Source organism: Lynx rufus, unplaced genomic scaffold (assembly GCF_022079265.1).
Source record: "Lynx rufus isolate CCGP_SWC_20201006 ecotype Redwood Valley unplaced genomic scaffold, mLynRuf1.p SCAF_6, whole genome shotgun sequence".
Classification (NCBI taxonomy): domain Eukaryota; kingdom Metazoa; phylum Chordata; class Mammalia; order Carnivora; family Felidae; genus Lynx; species Lynx rufus.
Window position 1 is genome coordinate 22,651,773 of NW_025814878.1, and position 21,544 is coordinate 22,673,316.

At 39.7% G+C, this 21,544-nt stretch overlaps 1 protein-coding gene and 1 long non-coding RNA gene across 4 annotated transcripts in view; one reads left to right on the plus strand and one right to left on the minus strand.

Moving 5' to 3' along the window:
- MAP3K5 (mitogen-activated protein kinase kinase kinase 5) overlaps positions 1–21,544 on the plus strand; it is a 207,798-nt gene that overhangs the window by 44,684 nt on the left and 141,570 nt on the right. The gene's annotated exons all lie outside the window — the stretch shown is intronic.
- On the minus strand, positions 7,986–18,290 carry LOC124528855 (uncharacterized). Its single transcript, XR_006966244.1, has 2 exons — positions 18,250–18,290; positions 7,986–8,201 (listed from the first exon to the last, which is right to left on the minus strand). It is a non-coding gene; the product is annotated as an uncharacterized LOC124528855 (long non-coding RNA).

Genomic DNA, 21,544 nt, shown 5'->3' on the forward strand with positions numbered 1-21,544 from the left:
CAAGGAAACCAGTTTTCTTCCCCCAAGTATGTGTCTTGGTGAAATACATGATTCTAACTATGTTTAACCCTTTTTAAAAATAATTTGATATAGGAAAAAGGAAAAGTAGTCACTGTTCGGCCACTTTGAAGGAACTTTTCTAAACAACGTACATACCAGATGCAAAAGGCCCAATTAAATTGCTCAAAAAATAAAAATATTTAATAACTGCCAACGGGAGGCCAGCTGCTGCCCTGTCAGCATTCTGAACAGGAAAAATTGGGTTCCATCCAAACCTTGCTTACACTGGTCTTCATTGTGAGAGCCATTTATTTCCATTATTATGCAAATGAGTGTTTCTTGCCAGAATTTGTAAGGAGCACAGTAATGGGTCAAAATGCTGAAAGAAGCAGTCTGTGCCTTGCTTCTAGACAAGTTGCCGGGTTGATGGATGAGTGAGCGTCTTTTTATCAGCTGCCAAATTAGCGATCCTGAGCCCTGTTGAAAATTAGAATCACCTGATTCTAAAAATCCTAATGCCCACACCACACCCCCATCAAGTGCATCAGGGTCTCTTGGAATGAGTTTGCAGGCTCTCAATGTGTTTCGAAGCTCCTAGGTGATTACAACCTGCAGCCAAGGCTGTGAATCATCCTTTAAATGAGGAGGCCTGGTGGCTGTACTTTATCCAGCCAGGCTCCAGGTGTGGGCTTGGCGAGGGCTGTGCAGGGTGTGGATGTTGTGCACTTTGGGGCAGATGGGATTGAAGGGATCTGTTTTCTGCTACCAGAGTGGAGCTGCTGAGTTCCAGACTTGATGAGGACCAGCTCCTCCTTCCAGCACAATCTCAGGATGTCCGTGGGAGCACCGTGGCTTGCGCCAAAGGACCCTCTTTATAAACTCTGACGTTATGAACACAGCCTTTTTGGGGGGAGGGACATCCAGGATTCTTTTTTGTTTAAATACGCTTTATTTTTTTCAGAGAAGTTTTAGGTTCACAGCAAAATAGAGAAGATACAGAGATGTCCCATATACCCTCTGCCACCACACAAGCATAGCCTCCCCCGTAATCAGAATCTCCTACCGGAGTGGTATGTTTGTTCAGTTGATGAACCTACACTGACACACCATCACTCAAAGTCCATAGTTAACATTAGGTTTCATTCTTGATATTGCCCATTCTGTGAGTTTTGAGGAAAGTATAATGACAGGTATCCACAATTATAGTATCATGCAGCGTATTTTCGGTGCTCCAAGAAATCCTCTGTGCTCTGTTCATCCTTCTGTCCTCCCTAACTGTTGGCAACCACTGACCTGTTTACTGTTTCCATAATTTTGCCTTTTCCAGAGTGTCATATAGTTGGTGCATAGTTTTTTCAAATTGACTTCTTTCACCAGTAAAATGCATTTAATGTCCTTCCATTTCTGCTTATGGCTTGATAGCTCATTTCTGTTCAGTGCTGAATAGTACTCCATTGTCTGGACCACAGTTTGTTTATCCATTCGCGTGCTGAAAAACATCTTGGTTGCTTCCAAGTTTGGGCAGTTATAAATAAAGCCGCTGTAGGCATCTGTGTACAAGTTTTTGTGTGGACATAAGGTCCTTTGGGTTAGCGTGATGGCTGGATCGTAGGGTAAGAGTATCTTTGATTTTCTATGAACTACCCAGCTTCTTTCACAGTGGCTGTACCAGTTTCCCCCTTTCCACCAGCAATAAATGACTTATTGTTGCTCTGCATTCTTGCCAGCATTGGTGTTTCCAGTGTTTTGAATTTTAGCCATTCTAATGGGTATGTAGTGGTATCTTATTGTTGTTATAATTTGCAGTTCCCTAATGACATACATGATGTTAAGCAATTTTTCATATGCTTACTTGCCATCCATTTATCTTCTTCGGTGAGGTGTCTGTTCAGATTTTTTTTTGACCCATTTTTTAATCTAAACGTGTATTTTCTTATTTTTGAGTTTGCATTCTTTGTATATTTTGGGTAACAGTCCTTTATCAGGCATGTGTTTGACAAATATTTTCTCCCAGTGTGTGGCTTGTCTTCTCATTCTCTTAACAGTGTCTTTTGCAGAGCACAACTTTTTAATTTTAATGAAGTCCAATTTATCAATTACTTCTTTTATGGATCATGCTTTTATATCATGGTGTTATATCTAAAAAGTCATTGCCATATCCAAATCATCTAGATTTTCTCCTGTGTTATCTTCTAGTAGTTTTATAGATTTGCATTTTACATTTAGGTCTGTGATCCATTTTGAGTTAGTTTTTGTGAAGGGCATAAGGTCTATATGTAGATTCATTTTGTGTGTGTGTGTGTGTGTGTGTGTGTGTGTCCAGTTGTTCCAGCACTGTTTGTTGAAAAGGCTCTCTTGGCTCCATTGTATTGCCTTTGTGCCTTTATTAAAGATCAGTTGACTGTATTTATGTGGGTCTATTTCTGGGTCCTCCATTCTATTCCATCAATCTATTTGCCTGTTTTTTTCACCAATATCACATTGTCTTGGTTGCTGTAGCTTTACAGTAAGTCTTAAAGTCGGGCATTGTCAGATATCCAACTTTGTTCTTCGATATTGTGTTGGCTATTGTTGATCTTTTCCTTTTCCATATAAACTTTGGAATCAGTTTTTCTCCACAGAATAACTTTTCAGGACTTTAACTGGGATTCCACTGAACCTATAGGTCAAGTTGGAAAGAGCTGACACCTTGACCATAGTGAGTCTTTCTATTCATGAACATGGAATATCTGTTTAGTTCTTTGATGCTTATCAGTTCTGTAATTTTGCTCATGTAGATCTAGTACGTATTTTGTTATATTTATACCTAAGTGTTTTCATTTTGGGGATCCTAATGTAAATGGTAATGTGTTTTTACTTTTAAATTCCACTTGTTCACTGTTGGCATATAGGAAAGCAATTGACATTTGTTATGTTAACCTTGAATCCTGTAACCTTGCTATAATCACTTGTAAGTTCTAAGAATTTTTTTGCCACTTCTTTCAGGTTTTCTATGTAGATCACCGTGTCATCTGTGAAGAAAGACAGTTTTATGTCTTCCTTCCCAATCAGTATATCTTTTATTTCCTTTTCTTGTATTGATTAGGACTTCTCATTGATGTTGAAAAGGAGTGATGAGAGGGAATCTTTTTGCCCTGTTTCTGATCTTAGCAGGAAACCTTTTTGTTTCTCACCCCTAAGTATGATGTTAGCTGTAGCTGTAGGGGCTTTGTAAATGTTTGAGTACAGACTTTTAGGGTCTTAATTCAAGAGCAAATTGTGAACACTGTATTCAGATTTCCCCAAGTGTAAAGTTAGCAATGAAAAGTGCTTACGATTAGAATATTATATATAGAGTAATTGTAGTTTTGCCCTCATACCATATAAGTGTGTGCATGCATGTAGGTGTGTGTATATATAATTGTGTGGGAAAGGGAGGAAATAAACCAAAATGCTTAGTATCTCCAGGTGATACATTTTAATAATAGATCATTTAAATATGTATAATAATTTACTTCCTTGATACAGAGGAATACATTTTTTTTTGAGAATTGACAACATTTAAATTTCTCTCAGTCACCTGGATGTAGTCTTATGGTTCCATAAATTTAGTAAAGAGGGTGATGTTGCTGGGGTCATGATGGTAGCCCATTTAGCTTTAACCAAGGCAGGCTTATTTATAGCAAAGCAAGTGTACATGTTATAATGAGATGTGATGATGGTTCATGTGATGGGGATAAAACATGAAGAAGTAAAAAGTGGTTCCAGGAGTGAAAAAGAATCACCGTTTTAATTTAACTCTCATTTCTAAGAGAAGTAAAAAATGTGGCTCTGTGTCAGAGTGATAGGATCTAAATAAGTGGCAGAAAATGGCTCCGTTGTTCTGCACACGCAAGCTCCTTTTCGCAAGTGTGGGCAGTTTAAGAAAATAATTTGTGTAACACTTTCTCTAAAAGCAAGCTAACATAAAAAACGAATCAGGAATTGGAATAACAATAGCATCTGGGTTCCTGGTAGTGAGATTATGGATGATGGAATCTCAGGCAATTTTTTTTGTCTCCATCTTGCTCTTAAAGAAATCACAGGGAGTAGAGACGACTGGGGAGAATCTTTAGGTTTGGCTGCTTGGTTTAAACCGGTTCCCAAAGAGCATTTGGGACTTTTAGTCTAAGACTCAAGAGACATGTCGGCTGCTGCAAAACCAGCTCTGGCTTGTTGGTGTCTGAAAGAGACTTGACCGTGGCATGGGTATTTTCAGTAAGAAATGGTGGGTAAACAACAGAAACACAAGAGGACAAGGATAGGCCCTTAGAGGAAGATGTAGATTCCAAAAAAAGGAAACCAAGATTAAAGGTGAAGGAGGCACAAGGTAAAAAGAGGGAAATGCTCACATGCACAAACATGCACACACACATACACACACAGAAAATGACCAAAGAAAAGTTGAAAATTTGGGGCACCCGGGTGGCTCAGCCAGTTAAGCGTTGGACTTTGGCTCAAGTCATGGTCTCACGGTTTTGTGGGTTCGAGCCCCTCATTGGGCTCTGCGCACTGACCATGCAGTGCAGAGCCTGCTTTGGGATTCTCTCTCTCTCTCTCTCTCTTTCTCCCACCCCCACCCCCCTCACACTGTCTCTCTCAAATAAATAAATAATTTTTAAAAACAGCTTAAAAGGGGCACCTGGGTGGTTCAGTTGGTTAAGCGACCGACTTCGGCTCAGGTCATGTTCTCGCGGTCCGTGAGTTCAAGCCCTGCGTGGGGCTCTGTGCTGACAGCTCAGAGCCTGGAGCCTGTTTCGGATTCTGTGTCTCCCTCTCTCTGACCCTCCCCCGTTCATGCTCTGTCTCTCTCTGTCTCAAAAATAAATAAATGTTAAAAATTTTTTTTTTTAAAAAACAGCTTAAAAATAAAAAAGAAAAGATGAAAAACACCAGCAAAATGAAATGCTGGGCTGGAGTTCAGATGCTGTCTGATTCTGCTTCATGCCATTTATAAAGTCTCCCTCATTACTTTGGTCTGGGAAATTTGGAAAAAGCAGCTCCTCTTCTAAAAGCAGTTTGAGGTCTTCATCTGGTGAAAGCCCCAGGGCCGAGCTTAATGAGGTGGTAACAGCATAGGGGTGGTTCTCACTGAGCTTTTTGGCAGCTCCAGCCTCTGGCTGCCACTGCCCCATGGGAGGTGACAACACAGTGGGACCTGGGACTGCTCTGCTGCTGAGGGTGACAGAGTGAAGCGGTCTCTACTAGACATGACAGTGGGGCAGTGGACAGAATCGGAGACTCTGAAGCAAACCAAGATACCTACTGAACTGGTTCCAGCACCTTCTGAGGGGCTTGCAGTTATTCTCTCTGATCTGTCCCCTTCAAACCCCAAGAGTAACTCTAGATACTGGTTGTTTGCACACGGTCTGAGGCTTTTCTGGAAGATGTTCTCCAGCTAGCGGTTTTGTCCAGATTACAAAAGAATCCCTTGAGAAGAGTGAACCCCAATGTATGGATTGCATAGCTCCTGGTTACTAAACCAGAAAAGTATAGAAACCTATCTCTAAATTATTGACAGTTCTCTGTGGTAGGAATAAGGTGTGAAGGTACCTTCTAATCCGTGGCCCACTCTCTAATGATGGCTAATATTTCTTTTTTTTTTAATTTTTTTTTAACATTTATTTATTTTTGAGACAGAGAGAGACAGAGCATGAACAGGGGAGGGTCAGAGAAAGAGGGAGACGCAGGATCTGAAACAGGCTCCAGGCTCAGCTGTCAGCACAGAGCCCGACGCGGGGCTCGAACCCACGGACCGCGAGATCATGACCTGAGCCGAAGTCGGCCGCCTAACCGACTGAGCCATCCAGGCGCCCCATGATGGCTAGTATTTCTTAAGGGCTCATTGTTGTTCAGTCCTTTCTGTGACAGGGACTACTATCGTTGTCATTTGACAGAAACAGGCTGGGGGAACAGGGGTTTTAGGCCTAGGGTCCCCAGTAATGTTTGCTGCACAGCCAAAGTGCAGACTTGGGTCGCCTGATCCAACCAGCCACACACTCCCTGATGGGAGGAACCGCTTGCTATTTGTCATGCCCGGTCAGTACTGACTACGGATGGGCCACGTTTATTTCGACCTCCCTTTATTTCTCTACCTCCCTCAGGTCCCATCGCTTTGTCAGGGGTCCCTCCCAACGAATCAGTTCTCACAGTTGTATCTGTCCAGGTGCCCTTTATTTTTTCATCTTTCCTGGAGGTGAGTTTTTCTTTTTGCCTCCCCTGCTTCAGCAACGTGAATTAAAAGCTGTCTCTTTACCATCAAACGCCTCCGCTGCAGAGTTTTCTGTTCAGCGAGTAGGCACCTCTTGGCTTCTAGCGCACCGACCAACGTGTCCTTAGCTGTAGGCTTCCAAGAGGAGCCGAGAAAAGGGAAGGGAGCCAAAACTCTGCTGGGACCAAGGAGTAAAGAGGATAGATAACAGGGCAGCCCAGCGGTACCTAAGAGAAAGGGGTGTATTTAGTCATGCAGTTTAGGATGTGTGAAAGCAGAAGCCAAATGAAATCTCTCTCTACTGAGTAAGAAAAATGTTTTTACTGAAAAGCGCTCCTAAGAAATGATTGTGCAATTTGTTTCACTGCTTGTACACTTCCTGCAGGAAGCCTGGATAGACAGAATGATAAGCCTTTCCTCCCTCATAGGGAGATTGTGCACACGTCCATTCATCGGTGGTGGAGCAATTTTTTCTGGCAGAGAGAAACTCCTATATTATGCAATCATGAGCAGCCAGAAATGCCCCTCCTTCCCAGTCAATGTACTGAAAGATGACCATTTCTCAAGGCTCCCCTTGCAGGTGTTGCCCCTGCAATGCCTTCTCTAAGACCCCCTCCGTCAGAATTAATCACTCCTTGTTCTGTGCCCCCATTGAACAATTACATACACTTCATTGACCTTGGACTTCTATAGCTCATAAGCACTTGAAGATGATAAGCTCCTCAAAGGGTGCTTATTTCTTTGACCCCTTCACAGAACCTTGTACAGGATAGATAATAGATGCTTGCTAAACAAGTGTGAGAGCCAAGGAGGCATTTCCAAAGTGCCTGATGGGATTGAAGCAAGGTTAAGAAACTGGAGCCCCCAGTGTGATGTGATAGGAGGCTATTGAAAGACATGAATGAGGGCATCACTTAGTGGCTAATACACTGAAGGGGGCTGTGGCCAGGTCCATTCCTCTCTGGTCTATCGCTGTGTCTGTGGAACAGGCTTATTCCACATTCCCCATTGAAGGGCCGCTTTTTTTTTTTTTTAATTTTTAATGTTTATTTATTTTAGAGAGAGAGAGTTGAGCGGGGGAGGGGCAGAGAGAGGGAGACACAGAATCTGAAGCAGGCTCTAGGCTCTGAGCTGTCAGCACAGAGCCTGATGTGGGGCTTGAACTCAGGAACCGTGAGCTCATGACGGATGATCTCTTCATGACTGAAGTGGGCTGAAGTCAGACGCTTAACTGACTGAGCCACCCAGGTGCTCCCCTTCCCTCCCCCCCACCGCCCCCATTGGAGGGCTTCTAAGGGGTATGTTCTTCCCAGTCTTCACCTTAGTGTGACTGGCCTTTTAGGTATAACGATAGCTCCTGTTTTAAGTGACGTTTTTGTGATCACATTAATCCGTCACATTTAAACAAAACTTTACTTTCCTAGAGAGTTAAGTGAATTCCTGATATTTAGTTTTAATTGGAAGAAAAAAAAAAAAGAACCCAGACTCTTAGGTCAGCCGCCTAAGTCTGTCAGCAATAAACAGATTCTTTAACAACGAATAGTTGTAATTCCAACACACTCTCTCCATTAGGTCTTCCTCAAGAAGGAAGCTTTAAAGCCCCCAAAATGAATTGTTGAATTCAAATGCATTGTCAACACGTAAGCCGTGGAGTGACATCATTCCTGGCAGAATCGTATTTACACATCTGCTGTGTTAATAGAATTACAGATACTCTTTGAAGAAGATGTAGAAATTTGAACAATAACAGTTCCCATTTTGACTAGACGCGGATTATTTATTAGGTGTTGCAAGTGACTTTGAGAGACTACAGAGAACGGAAAAGCATAACATCTTTTAGACCTGTTGGTGAATTCTGACTCAGAGTTTTCCACTTGTTCACACTTTGCGAATCCTGGAGCACAGTGGATCTCCCGGGCACTCACCCACACTGCTTAGATCCGATTGGGTTTATGAGGACAAGAGATGACAGCTGTAAATGCAAGAAGGGGGGAAAAAAAAACAACCTTTCAAACTGGCCTGTTCATCAGGGTGAGTAACTGTTTCTACCAAACAAGTTGCATGTGAGCTGGGTGTCTTTCATTTTACTACCTATGTTCTTCCTGCAGCAGGAACAAGTTTAGCGATTCTTGCTTGCAGTTCAATCGCTTATTACATGAGGAATAACAGTCTTTGATAAAGAATACACACATTACGAGGCACTATGCACCAACAGTTCACTTTTTAAAATCTCTAAACCATAAGGGCTCCTACCACAGTCTCTTAATCACATTTAAAGTAATGTCTTAATAGCATCAAAAACCTTGTCAGTTTTTGGGGCACGTGGGTGGCTCAGTAGGTTAAGCGTCTGACTCTTGATTTCGGCTCAGGTCACGATCCCAGGGTCATGGAATCAAGCCCTGTGCCAGGCCCCGTGTCTCTGTGTTGAGCGGGGAGCCTGCTTGGGATTCTCTCCCTTTCTCTCTCTCTGTCTCTCTCTCTTTCTCTCTCTCTCTCTATCCCTCCCCTGCTTGCACATGTGCCCCCACCTCTTAAAATAAAAAAAAGAGACATTTAAAAAATATGTGAACAAATAAAAAATCTTGTCAGTTGCCAAATTTTCTCACTCATGTCATATTTTTTAGTTTGTTTTTAGTCAAGAGTCCAGATCAGGTATATGCGTGGTAATTGACGGTGTCCCTAAAGTCTTTACTATCTGATTTCTCTCTCCATCTTGCTCTCCCACTCCCTCTAACGTTTCTTTGAGGAAACCTGGTCCTTTTTCCTGAAGGATTTTCCATTATCTGAATTTTGTTGATTGTATCCCCGTGCTACACTGTGTTTTTTTTTTTAATTTTTTTTTTTTTAACATTTATTCATTTTTGAAAGGCAGAGAGAGACAGAGTGCAAACGGGGGAAGGGGCAGAGAGAGAGGGAGACACAGAATCCGAAACGGGCTCCAGGCTCCGAGCTGTCAGCACAGAGCCCAATGCGGGGCTCGAACCCACGGACCGCGAGATCACGACCTGAGCTGAAGTTGGCCGCTTAACCCACTGAGCCACCCAGGCACCCTGCTACACTGTTTAAGTAACTATTATCGCTTATGTAGCTATAACGCATATATACTGTAGCCGTTTCCCTAGACAGAGTGTGAAAATCTCAATCAGAACAACCTCAGACATGAATGAAATTGCCATGGCCATTTTATTAGGGAGCACCATCAGATAATTTTCCAGGATTGGCTGGCCTCTTCCTACTGTCTCTGTGTAGATAAGTTGTAAATCTATAAAACAGGATGCCCATCCATGAGGAACAATCAGATTTTCTTCAAAAAAATGATCTCAAATCAACTCTTGTAACCTTACAGAACTTAATACCAGTGCCAATTGAATGAGGCCGATTATTGGTTCCCACTGGTAAGGAGGACTCTTGTGTAAGATTCTTCTACAAAGAGCTATGCTGTGTGTCAGAAACTTCACTGAAGCATGAACAGCTTTGCAGATTTAATTGAAATTAAATGTGAGAGACCCCTCCGCCCGCAAATGGCATGCACATTAACTGCAGTAAAAGATATAGTAAACTCTAAAATAGCCTGTTCAAAATTTTATGAATTGCTTTTTCAGCATCTGATGAAAATAGATTGATTACTTAAGTACTGAAATTGATTACATAAAATGAGTTTATAGAGATCTAAATTTATGATTATGGACTCTTAAACCCAGTATACCTTTAGGAAATATAATAATTTCAGAGAGGAACATAGTTTTCAATGGTGATATAGAAATTTTTAACATCAGGGGCACCTCGGTGGCTCAGTCAGTTAAGCATCTGACTCTTGAGTTGAGCTCAGGTCATGATCTCACAGTTTGTGAGTTCAAGCCCTATGCTGGGCTCCATGCTGACAGTGAAAAGCCTGCTTGGAATTCTCTCTCTCCCTCTTTCTCTGCTCCTCTCCTACTCCCACTCACTCTCTCTCTCTTTCAAAATAAATAAAATAAATTTTAACATCAAAGCTGCTCGATATCCTATTTCTGCTTATAATGTCAGCAGGGCCCTGTCACATAATAAACTTTAGAGTTAATTTTGACTTATGCTTTTCTTATATTACCTACTCTTTATAGATTATTGACCAGGTCTGTTGTTATTGCCATTACACTGAAGAATAAATTCTTAAGGTATAAACTGGACCCTATTTTAACTTGTAAAGAGAGTAACACTTTTTGATGTAGTGCCTACTTATATTTGTTTAATAAGAAAAATTATATTGGAGTGCTTGGGTGTTTCAGTTGGTTGAGTGTCTGACTCTTGATTTCTGTTCAGGTCATGATCCCAGGGCCATGGGATTGAGCCCTGCATCAGGCACTGCACTGAGCATGGAGCCTGCTTAAGGTTCTCTCTCTCTCTCTCTCTCTCTCTCTCTCTCTCTCTCCCCCCCCCCCGCCCCTCTCCCCAGCTTGCATGCAGTCTCTTCCTCTAAAATAAAAATTAAAAAAAAAAAACTATATTGAGGACTGCTTTTTCAAGGCTGACTATTCTCCTCTACCTCACACCCAAACCTGTCTTTCTCATCTGAGAATCTAGAAATTGTCCCTGTTAATTAGCAACCTCTCCCTTTAACATCTTCATCTTTCTACTAATGTTCAAGTACTCCACCTTAAAATTAAAAACCTTTAGATCTTTCTATCCCTTTAAAGTATTGTCTGATCTCTTGGTTTCCTTACTGAATGTAAAAGATCTCTACTGTAGATCTCAGTAAATGTTATTCGTCTTCCTTCCTCTTCCTCTTCTGGGGAGTTGTCTGTGCTCATTACCTCCATTCCTTCACCTCTTATTCAACACTTTGAGTTCTGCTGTACTCACCTTCCAAGTCCTTGTGGTAGGCTGAAAACTGATCCTTACTCCTATGCTCCAATGTCTATGCCAAAACTCTGGGACTGCTGAATGCTGCCTTATTTGGAAAAAGGGTCTTTGCAGATATGATTGAATTGAGGGTCTTGATAAGGAGATGATCTCAAATTCCTGGGATGGGCCCTAACTGCCATCACAAGTGTCTTTCCAAGAGAGAGGCAAAAGGCAGTTTAATACCACAGGCACACACACGACAGGCCAAGGGATGCTAGAAACTGCTAGATTGTAGAGATACCACAGTCTTGGCCTTGCTGACACCTTGATTTTGGACGTCCAAACTATGAAAGAGGGGCTCCTGGCTAGCCCAGTCAGTTAAGCTTCAGACTCATGATTTCAGCTCTGGTCACGATCTTGCAGTTCATGAGTTCGAGCCCCCCATCCGGCTCCATGCTGACAGCACAGAGTGTGCTTAGGATTCTCTCTCTCTCTCTCTCTCTCCCTCTCTCTCTCTCTCTCTATCTCTGCCCCTCTCCTGTTCTCTCTTTGTCTCTCTCAAAATTAATAAACTTAAAAAAAACTGTGAGGGGTGCCTGGGTGGCTCAGTCGGTTAAGCGCCCGACTTTGGTTCAGGTCATGATCTCACGTGACCTGAGTTCAAGCCCCACATCAGGCTCTTTGCTGTCAGCACAGAGCCCACTTCAGATCCTCTGTCCCCTCTCTCTCTGCCCCTTCCCCCCCTCTCAGAAATGAGTACACATTAAAAAAATTGTGAAAGAATTACAGTGTTGTGTTTAGGGACTAAGTTTATGGTACTTTGTTATAATGACTACAGGAAACTAAATACAGTCCTCTTTTACCATTCTTGACAAAATCATTAACCAGAGATGAATTGATTTTCACAACGTGAACATGCCTGAATACCGATCAAGAGGCAGAACCTTACCAGCCCTCCAGAAGACCTCCCTGAGTCCCCTTTCAGCCACTGTCCTCCACCAAAGTATCTGCTAGTTTTTTTTTACTTTTAATATCAAATTTTTGAGCATCATAGGAACAAAATCATAAGATACCTACTCCTTTGTATCCAGATTCTTTTAACAATCTGTGAGATTCATTCATGTTGTCACATGTAGTTGTAGATTTTTAAAAATCTATTGCTATGTGGTATCCATTGTCTCTATATAGCACACTTTATTTCTTCTATTGTTGATGGTTTACAAATAGTGCTGTTATGAACATTTGTTACACATGCATGTTGATGAACTATGTTTCCATGGGGTATTTGATGAAGAAAGGGTTTCCTGAATCATAGATACCTTTTCATTTTTCTCTATATTGTCTAAGTTGTTCAATCTCATACACACCTGCCACTTCAACTACTAACAGCACCATGACTCTTAAATCGGTCTGATTCTTTGGCTTTTTGGGTGTTGAGTTGTGTAAGTTCTTTATAGATTTTGGATGCTAACCCTTTATCACACATGTAATTTGCAAATCTCTTCTCCCATTCGATGGGCTGCCTTTTAGTTTTATTGATTGTTTCCTTTGCTGTGCAGAAGCTTTTTATCTTGATGAAGTCCCATAGTTCATTTTTGCTTTTGTTTCCTTTGTCTCTGGTGATGTGCTTAGTAAGAAGTTGCTACGGCCAAGGTCAAAGAGGTTCCTGCCTGTGTTCTCTAGGATTTTTGTGGTTTCCTATCTAAAATTCAGGTCTTTTATCCATTTTGAATTTATTTTTGTGTCTGGTATAAGAAAGTTGTCCAGTTTCATTCTTCTGCATGTTGCTGTCCATTTTCCCAACAGTATTTGTTGAAGTGACTGGCTTTCTTCCATTGTATATTCTTTCCTGCTCTGTCAAAGATTAGTGGACCATAGTTGTGGGTCCATTTATGGGTTTTCTATTCTGTTCCATTGATCTATATGTATGTTTTTGTACCCAGTACCATACTTTCTTGAATATAGCTTGAAGTCTGGATATCTGATTTTGATTTCTGCTGTGATTCAGAATGACACCTGTCAGTTAGATACCACACACACACACACACACACACACACACACACAAACACATGATATTTAAGGTATCTCAGTCCAAACTCAAGTTCCTACCAAAAAAATAGTATATTTTCTTATGTCACTTGTGTTAATGGCAAGCCATAAGTGTTAACCATTCAAGTTTGAAATAGAATCATCTTTAATTCTTTATCCTGTATCCACCAAATCCCTAAAGCCTCTTGAATTCCCTACCATGTTATCTCTGTATTAGTTTAGTGAATGACTCCTAACTGACCTCCCAGCTTCCAGTCTGTTTTGTCTATCATCCGTGCATAAAATCTAGGTTTATCTTCCCCAAACTTTGATCTGCCATACCCCTTCTCAAAACATAGATATAGATGGATCACCATTGACTATAGAATCAAGTCAAAATTCTTTGTGCTGGCTTTGTGTGTTTTCATAATTTGATTTCAGCCTCATTTCTATGAGTAATTATTCATATGAGATTTCATCAGGAGTATTGACTTACATTTTAGCATTGTCTTTGATACCATTTTTATGATAAATTGTTCAAAGGGCTTCCTATTATGATGGCTCCTTATTTCTTATGGAGCCCTTCTTATTTCTTATGATGGCTCCTTATAATAATCATATATTGAGAGTTTGCTGTGTCTCATGCACATGTAATCCTAACAGCTTTGTGCTGTAAATACTGGTATTATTATTCTTGATTTATGGTTAAGGAAACCAAAGCTCAGTGAACTTAAGGTAGTGTCCAAGGTCATCCATCCAGAAACTTAATTAGGATTCAAACACTGGGAAGTCATGAAATGGCTTGTCTGTCATCTGCATGCTTATCCCTTGTCTCAAGGCCCCTGGAGATGGAGAGAAGATTCCCCTTCCAGCTTTTCACCCTGTGGTGTGCTTTTCTGAGGCTGCATTTCCTCCTGTCAGAGAGCTGTGGTTCTGGGTCCTTTCACTGTGGGATGGGTACCTTTTATGGATGTGTGCTAATTTCCCCCTCACTTCTCTAAAGCTGGAGCATCAGGAACCGGACTCCTGCGGCTACTGTCCGGGCAAGGAGACATCTGTTTTTATACCAATCTTGTTTGGTTCTGCTTCCTCTTTCTCTCCCTCCTTCTCTCTTCTCCCTTCTTCCCCCTTTTTCCCTTTCCCTCCCTAGGCTTCTCCCTTTTCCTCCCCCCTTCCTTCTGTAGATGCCTTGGCTCTCAACATTTTTAAAATCCAACTTGTGGAGGTTGATTGCCTCTGATCACCTGCTCCTAGTCCTCACTTTCCAGGTTCAAAAAAAAAAAAAAATTAACTCCCCAGTGTAATAATCAAACGAGCATTAAACAAGCAAATTAAGGCTGGGGTGGGGACATTATGTATACATTTGCTTTAGCAATATAAGAATGATTCATGTTTGAATCACTAGGCATACATTTATTGGAGTTTAGTGATGAGGAAATTATGGGCCAAAATGTTTATTGTTGACATAAATATGTATCATTATACATGACAGTGTTAACTAAATACATACAGGAAAATAAAATGATACTGATGAAGCTACATGAATAGTAATTCATAGCAGGAATTGCCAAACCATGACCAATTCAAGACAACAATGATGGTAGATTATTCTGTCCTTCATGAAAATCTCAACAATTTTACCTCTATTAATATGGGAGGTTTGCAATGTCCCAACATTGCATATCTGCCAAACTTTAGTAACCTGACTCAGAGTCTCTAGGACGCTCTACCAGGACACTGCTAGGTCATGAGTAACATTTTAGTAATTTACATATAGTAGATTTGTTGTAAATAACCCTTATTTATTCATAATATGGAAAAATCAATGGAATGCAAGCTATACTTCCCTTAAGAATCTAGGGGCGCCTGGGTGGCTCAGTAGGTTAAGCGTTCGACTTCAGGTCAGGTCATGAGCTCACAGTTAGTGAGTTGGAGCCCCGCATCGGGCTCTGTGCTGACAGCTCAGAGCCTGGAGCCTGCTTCAGATTCTGTGTCTCCCTCTCTCTCTCTCTCTGCCCCTCCCCTGCTGATGCTTTGGGTCTCTCTCTCCCTCTTTCAAAAATAAACATTAAAAAAATTAAAAAAACAACAACAAGAATCTAAGATGGTATGGGCATTTGGGGGTTAGTGTCTGCTCTTTAGGGGATGCTCTAGAATTCCATTGGGAATTGACTTTGTTTCCTACTGAGGTTTGCTTCATTGCTCAGACCAAGCCCCAGGCACTTTGTGCCTTTCCTTTTTCTGTGGTGCCTTTGATGTGCAGGGCTTCTGTTTTTTTAGTCTGCTCTTTGAGGTGCTCCACCCCAACTCCTCTGCCTGCTGATGCCTCATTCACATTTGCTTCAGTCATTCCTTCTACCAGGACTGGCCTCCCTGGCCTCTGAATGTCGCCATTTGTACTTCACCAGCACCAGCCACATTCTGCCCGGTACACATTCTGTGTCGGTATTTGCCAACTCATGTTTCTGCTCCACAAGAGATGGCAAAAATCATATCTAGTTAATTTTTTCCTTTAGCTTTTGTAACAGCAAATAACACAACTTTTATGTAGTAAGTGCCCAGGACGTTTGTAGAATTAAATTGGCACCAGTGGGTCATCTTGGGGGATGGGTATGATTGAATGGGTAGCTCTGTGTGATAACTTGGGAAGTTTCCATTGATAATGGAGTTTCGGGGTATCTTGTAGACCAGACTACAAGCCAAATCACTACTGGGCTCTTGCCTTGTCATCAGTGATCTAATGCGGAAGGAAAACATTGAATAGATAAAAAGTAACTGAACATTAATGTTTTGCTTCAACTCTGCTTTTTACAAGCAACAGGAGCTCATGTGAGATATTTAACTAACAGATAGGGTATTATGAAGGAAAAATTAAATAAAAAAAAGTAACACAGACCGTGAATCACTGCCATTTAATGGCCAAAATGCAATTAGGCACAACAGTTTTATGTTATTGCCCTAAAAATTTATTATGCTTTAATAAACCCTGGGTAAATCTAATTTTGTGCTCCATTTAACATTAACACAATTGGAGTAAAGGAAAGACATGGCACTTTAGCTAAAAATGTAAGAGATTTTTGTACCTTTGTCTATATTTTTAAACAGACTTAATTTTTAAGTAAACTTTAGTTTTTAAGTATAGCAGTTTTACTCACAATATTACTACAGAAACTCAATCAGAAAATTATTAAGTGCATTTGCTCATAAAACATATGAAAGGAATATATGCTTTGGTCCTCAAATCTTTTTTGCATCTCTAAATTTATGTTCTGATCTTGAGAACCTCTGTAACCTGTAAGTGTAGGGTGTGGCTCAGTGAAGAACTAGGAGCATGGACTCTCCAGCTAGCCTGCTTGTTTTTTGTTTTTAATTTTAGAGGGAGTGTGAGTAGGGAGGGGCAAAGAGAGAGAGAGAGAGAGAGAGAGCAAGAGCTATAATCTCAAGCAGGCTTCATTCACACTCAGTACGGAGCCTAACGTGAGACTCTCGATCTCATGACTGAGATCATGACCTGAACCAAAATTAAGAGTTGGTTGCTCAACCAACTGAGCCACCTAGGCACCCCTAGATTGCTTGAGTTTGAATCCTTCCAAGGATGGCAGGGTGCCATCACTTCCTAGCTGATGATGGGCAGATTATTTATACATTCTCTGCCTCAGTGTCCTAAAGTAATGATAATAATATTGCCTCCAAAAAGGGGTTTTATGAAGATTGAGTTAATTTTTGATAAGCAAATAGTGCCTGGCACATAATAATTATAAATACATGTTTGTGAAATAAAGTGGGTAAACTGCAACTCATAGAAGTGAGTTTTAAGAATTGTGGAGTAACAAGTGTTTATTATAATTACATCTTTTTTTTTTTTGCATTTTAGACATGATTTAAGATCACCTCACAAGGAAGATAATTTTCACCTATTTTACTGCTTTTGAGAAGATAGTCATAAGATGATATTTTTGTTAAATAATGAAATGTTACTATTTTTAAAAATCCTGTGTTACTGGAAGCCTCAGCCAGTGTAACCAGGCAAAACAAAGCACACAACAACAAAAACCCCAAACCATAAAAGACATACAGGTTAGAAAGGAAGACATAAAATCATTTCTAGTTTCAAATGACATGATTATCCATGTAGAAAATCCCAGAACGTGTGCAAATAAAAAAAAAAGCTCCTGGAACTAATAAGTGAGTTTAGCAAAGTCTCAGGATAGAAGGTCAATATACAAAAGTCAACTGTATTTTTACATACTAGCTATGAAAAACTAGGAAATTGAAAGAACATCATCTATAATAGCACCAAAAAAAATGAAACACTTAGGTATAAATCTAACAGAATACATGTAGGAACTGTCTATTGATGGACATTGAGGATGGCACTTGTCGGGATGAGCACTGGGTGTTGTATGTAAGCAATGAATCACGGAATCTACCCCCAAAACCAAGAGCACACTGTATATACCATATGTTAGCCAACTTGACGATAAATTATATTTGAAGAAATTAAAATAAAAAAGAAAATTACAAAATACTTAGGAAAGAAATCAAAGAAGACCTAAATAAATAGAGAGATACACTATATTCATGCATGGAAAGACTCCATGTATGAAGATGTCAGTTCCCCCCAAAGTGATCTATCTGTAGATCCAACACAATATCAGTCAGAATCCCAGGAGGAATTTTTTTTGTGTGTAGTTATCAACTGATAGCTCTCAGCTACCAATTACACAGGAAACTTACACAGGAAAGCAAATAGAACAACTAAATTAGCTAAAACAATTTTGAAAACAGAAGAATAGAGTTGGAAGCCTCACAGTTGATTTCAATACCTACCATAAAGCCCCAAGTATCAGAACAGTGTAGTGTTGGCAAAAGATAGAACAGAAAACCCAACAACAGACCCACACAAATGTAGCCATTTAGTGTTTGACAAAGAAGCAGAGGCAGTTCGCCTGAGAAAGGAGAGTCTTTACAACAAATATGAATCTTGACCCATATCCCATGTCATTGACAAAAATTAACTTAACATGGATCATAGATCAGAATGTAAAATGTAAAGCTACAAAATTTCTAGAAGAAAACATGGGAGAAAACTTTTGTGACTTTGGGTTAGGCAAGATACCACACCTAAAGCACAATCCATAGAAGAAAAAAATTGATAAATTGGACTTACCGTTAGAAATTTCTGCTCTTTGAAAATCCTGTCAACAGGGGCGCCTGGGTGGCTCAGTCGGTTGAGCGGCTGACTTTGGCTCAGGTCATGATCTTGTGGTCTGTGAGTTCCAGCCCCGCGTTGGGCTCTGTGCTGACAGCTCAGAGCCTGGAGCCTGTTTCAGATTCTGTGTCTCCCTCTCTCTGACCCTCCCCTGTTCATGCTCTGTCTCTCCCTGTCTCAAAAATAAAAATAAAAAAACATTAAATTGTTTAAAAAAAAAAAAAGAAAATCCTGTCAACAGACTGGAAAGACAAGTCACAAACTGGGAGAAAATATTTGCAAATCCCATTGTCTGACAAAGGAAAAATATCCAGAAAATATAAAGAACCCACAAACCTCAACAAGAAGACAAATTCAACAATTTAAGAAAATGGGGCACAGGCTCTGATCACTTCATTAGAGAAGAAAGAAGAGTACATTTTACTCCATGGAAATGAAAAAATAAATTTAGAAAAGAACATAAATATATCAGTCATCTGGACCTGAAGTAGAAAAAAGCGCCTCTTTTTCTGAGTTGTACTCTATTCAGTGTATTAAAGTTATACAAACAAGCATTTTTAATGTTCTACACAGCATCCAAAAAAATGTATCTGTTCCTGCTTAGACATTCAGACCTGATGAGTATGCTCCATTTTGCCTGTACCATTTATTTTGAATATCTAGTTTCACTCTTAATCTAAAAGCCTTCTGCAGTGTTTCTATTTTATTTTAGCATCAAGTCCCAGGAGGCAGTTCTCTGGAAATAACCCATCTCCCTTCTTCTTGTGACTGCTTTAACTTAGCTAGTATTTTTCTTTGCACATCTCTCGTTTGTTTTTCATCAGCCACTGCTTCATTCGGTTTCTTTCAGCCCCATGTTACGCTGTCTCTTGATTTTAGAGCTCTGCGACTGACTGCGAGTGGCTGGCATCTGTGGGAGGAGGAAACAGTGTGGGTGCAGGAGGCAGATGGGGCGTGTAGGTGGGATGCACTGACTCATTTTCTCATGTGTTGATTTTTGATGTAGAAATGTGAAGGACCCCAAAAGAAAACTCTTTATTTGTATTAAAGAGCCCGTAAGTCATTTTAGCCTTGAAAAAAAATCTTTTGAAGCTCCTGTGACCTGGCTGCCTCTTTCATAACCTCACTAAATCCTCTCTGTCTTCAGCCTCCGTTTGATCTGATTTATTTCTCCTCCACAGAATGTGAATTCTAATCTCACGTTCATTAGACAAGGTCGATTGCATCAAACAGCTTAAGAGTCTGCATTATTTTTTTGTGCTGCGGTTCAGTTTTACGTTCAGTCACACAGGTTGTCAGTATTGTTTTTCTTGTGTTTTGGTGGGTTTTTAAATTTTAAAAGTAATCAGTGTTCGTAAGAAAGATTGTAAAAAATATATAGAAGGAATAAAGAAGAAAAATAATGCACAATCGCAATACGCAGCTGTTATTTTGGTGTACAACTTTCCAGACATTTTTTTTATTCACATGCATGTATTCACATATAATGTATATATTATAATGTATTATATTTAATACTTTTTTTTACTTACTATAGCTTGAGCTTACCTCTGTTGCTAAATATTCTTATATAATATTGTTTTTTTAAATTTTTTATTTTAATTCCAGTGTAGTTAACATACAGTGTTATATTTAGTTTCAGGTGTACAATATAGCGATTCAAAAATGTAGCTTTCAATGGTTGCATAAGAAGCCACTATTTGAATCTATCTATGTATCTACTTACCCACATACCTATTTTCCTATTAATGGTGTTTTCCATTTTATTGCAAAAAAAAAAAAAATTCCGTGGACATCCTTACAAGTAAACCTGCCACATTTATAGGAATTTTCTTGGAGTAAATTCTTAGGAATGGAGGTATTCGATCAAAAAGTGTAAATAATTTTAAGTATTTACGTCTCCCGGGAAGTTTAAACTTCTTGGCATATGAGTATCGTTTCTCTGCATTTTCATTGGCACTCTTTAATATTTTTGACCACTTGTTAGACAAAAAAAAGTGGCATTTTACAGTTTGCTTAATGTGCACTTATTCATAGTGAGGTATAGAATATTATTTGTGTATTTGTTTGCCATTGTAGTTACTCTTTTGTGAATTTGCCTGCCTGTATCCATAGCCTAATTTTCTATTGTGATGTCTTTATGGTTGCTTATTCTAAATTGAACAATAAGAGATGATTTATAGTGATATTAACCTTTCATCTCTCATATATTGCAAATATTTTTAACAAGTTAGCAACATCTGTTAAATTTGTCACAAGGTATGTTAACATTTTCATTTTAAGCGTGATTAGAATTTGTTTCACCATTATATTTTCCAAATATTACTAGTTAGGATTACAAAGGGAGCTCTTGGCTATCATAATGATTTTGCATCTCAACACCTTATTAAATTATTTTATAGCTTATAATAGTTATTTAGTTGATTCTATTGAGATTTTTTTTTGGTTGATAGCCCAAACATCTCCAAGTAATGATAATTGTGTATTTTATTTTATAATATTATATCTCTTTGTGAAATCTTATTGCATTATCTGGGATTTTCAGAAAGCCAACTAGTGGTGGGAATAATTGGCTGCCTTGTCTTTTTCCTGATTTTCCTGGGAATACCTATAAACAAAGTTGGCAGTTGTGAATATGTATCATTTTCATGTTAAAGGCATGCTCTTCTATTTTTGGTTTGCAATTATTTTTAATGAGAAATGGGTTTTGGATTTTAATTATGCACTTGGAACACCTGTGGAGATGCTGATAATTTTTTTTTCCATTGAGCCATCCTTGCATTCCCAAAATAAATTGTAAACCCGTGATCTAGTTTTCTTTTTTTTTTTTTTTCAACGTTTTTTATTTATTTTTGGGACAGAGAGAGACAGAGCATGAACGGGGGAGGGGCAGAGAGAGAGGGAGACACAGAATCAGAAACAGGCTCCAGGCTCTGAGCCATCAGCCCAGAGCCCGACGCGGGGCTCAAACCCACGGACCGCGAGATCGTGACCTGGCTGAAGTCGAACGCTCAACCGACTGCGCCACCCAGGCGCCCCTAGTTTTCTTATACTGTAATGCTTGGTGCATTTTCTTCGTTTTTTTTTTTTCATATTTTTGTCCATATACAAAATAAGTTTGAAACTAATCTATATTTCATTTTTTGGACATTATTATCAAATTTTGGTGTCAGGCTTATACTTATCTTGGTGTTAGTCTTCTCTGAGCTTTGGTAGAATTTGTATCTGGTTATATTATCCTTCTTAGTCATAA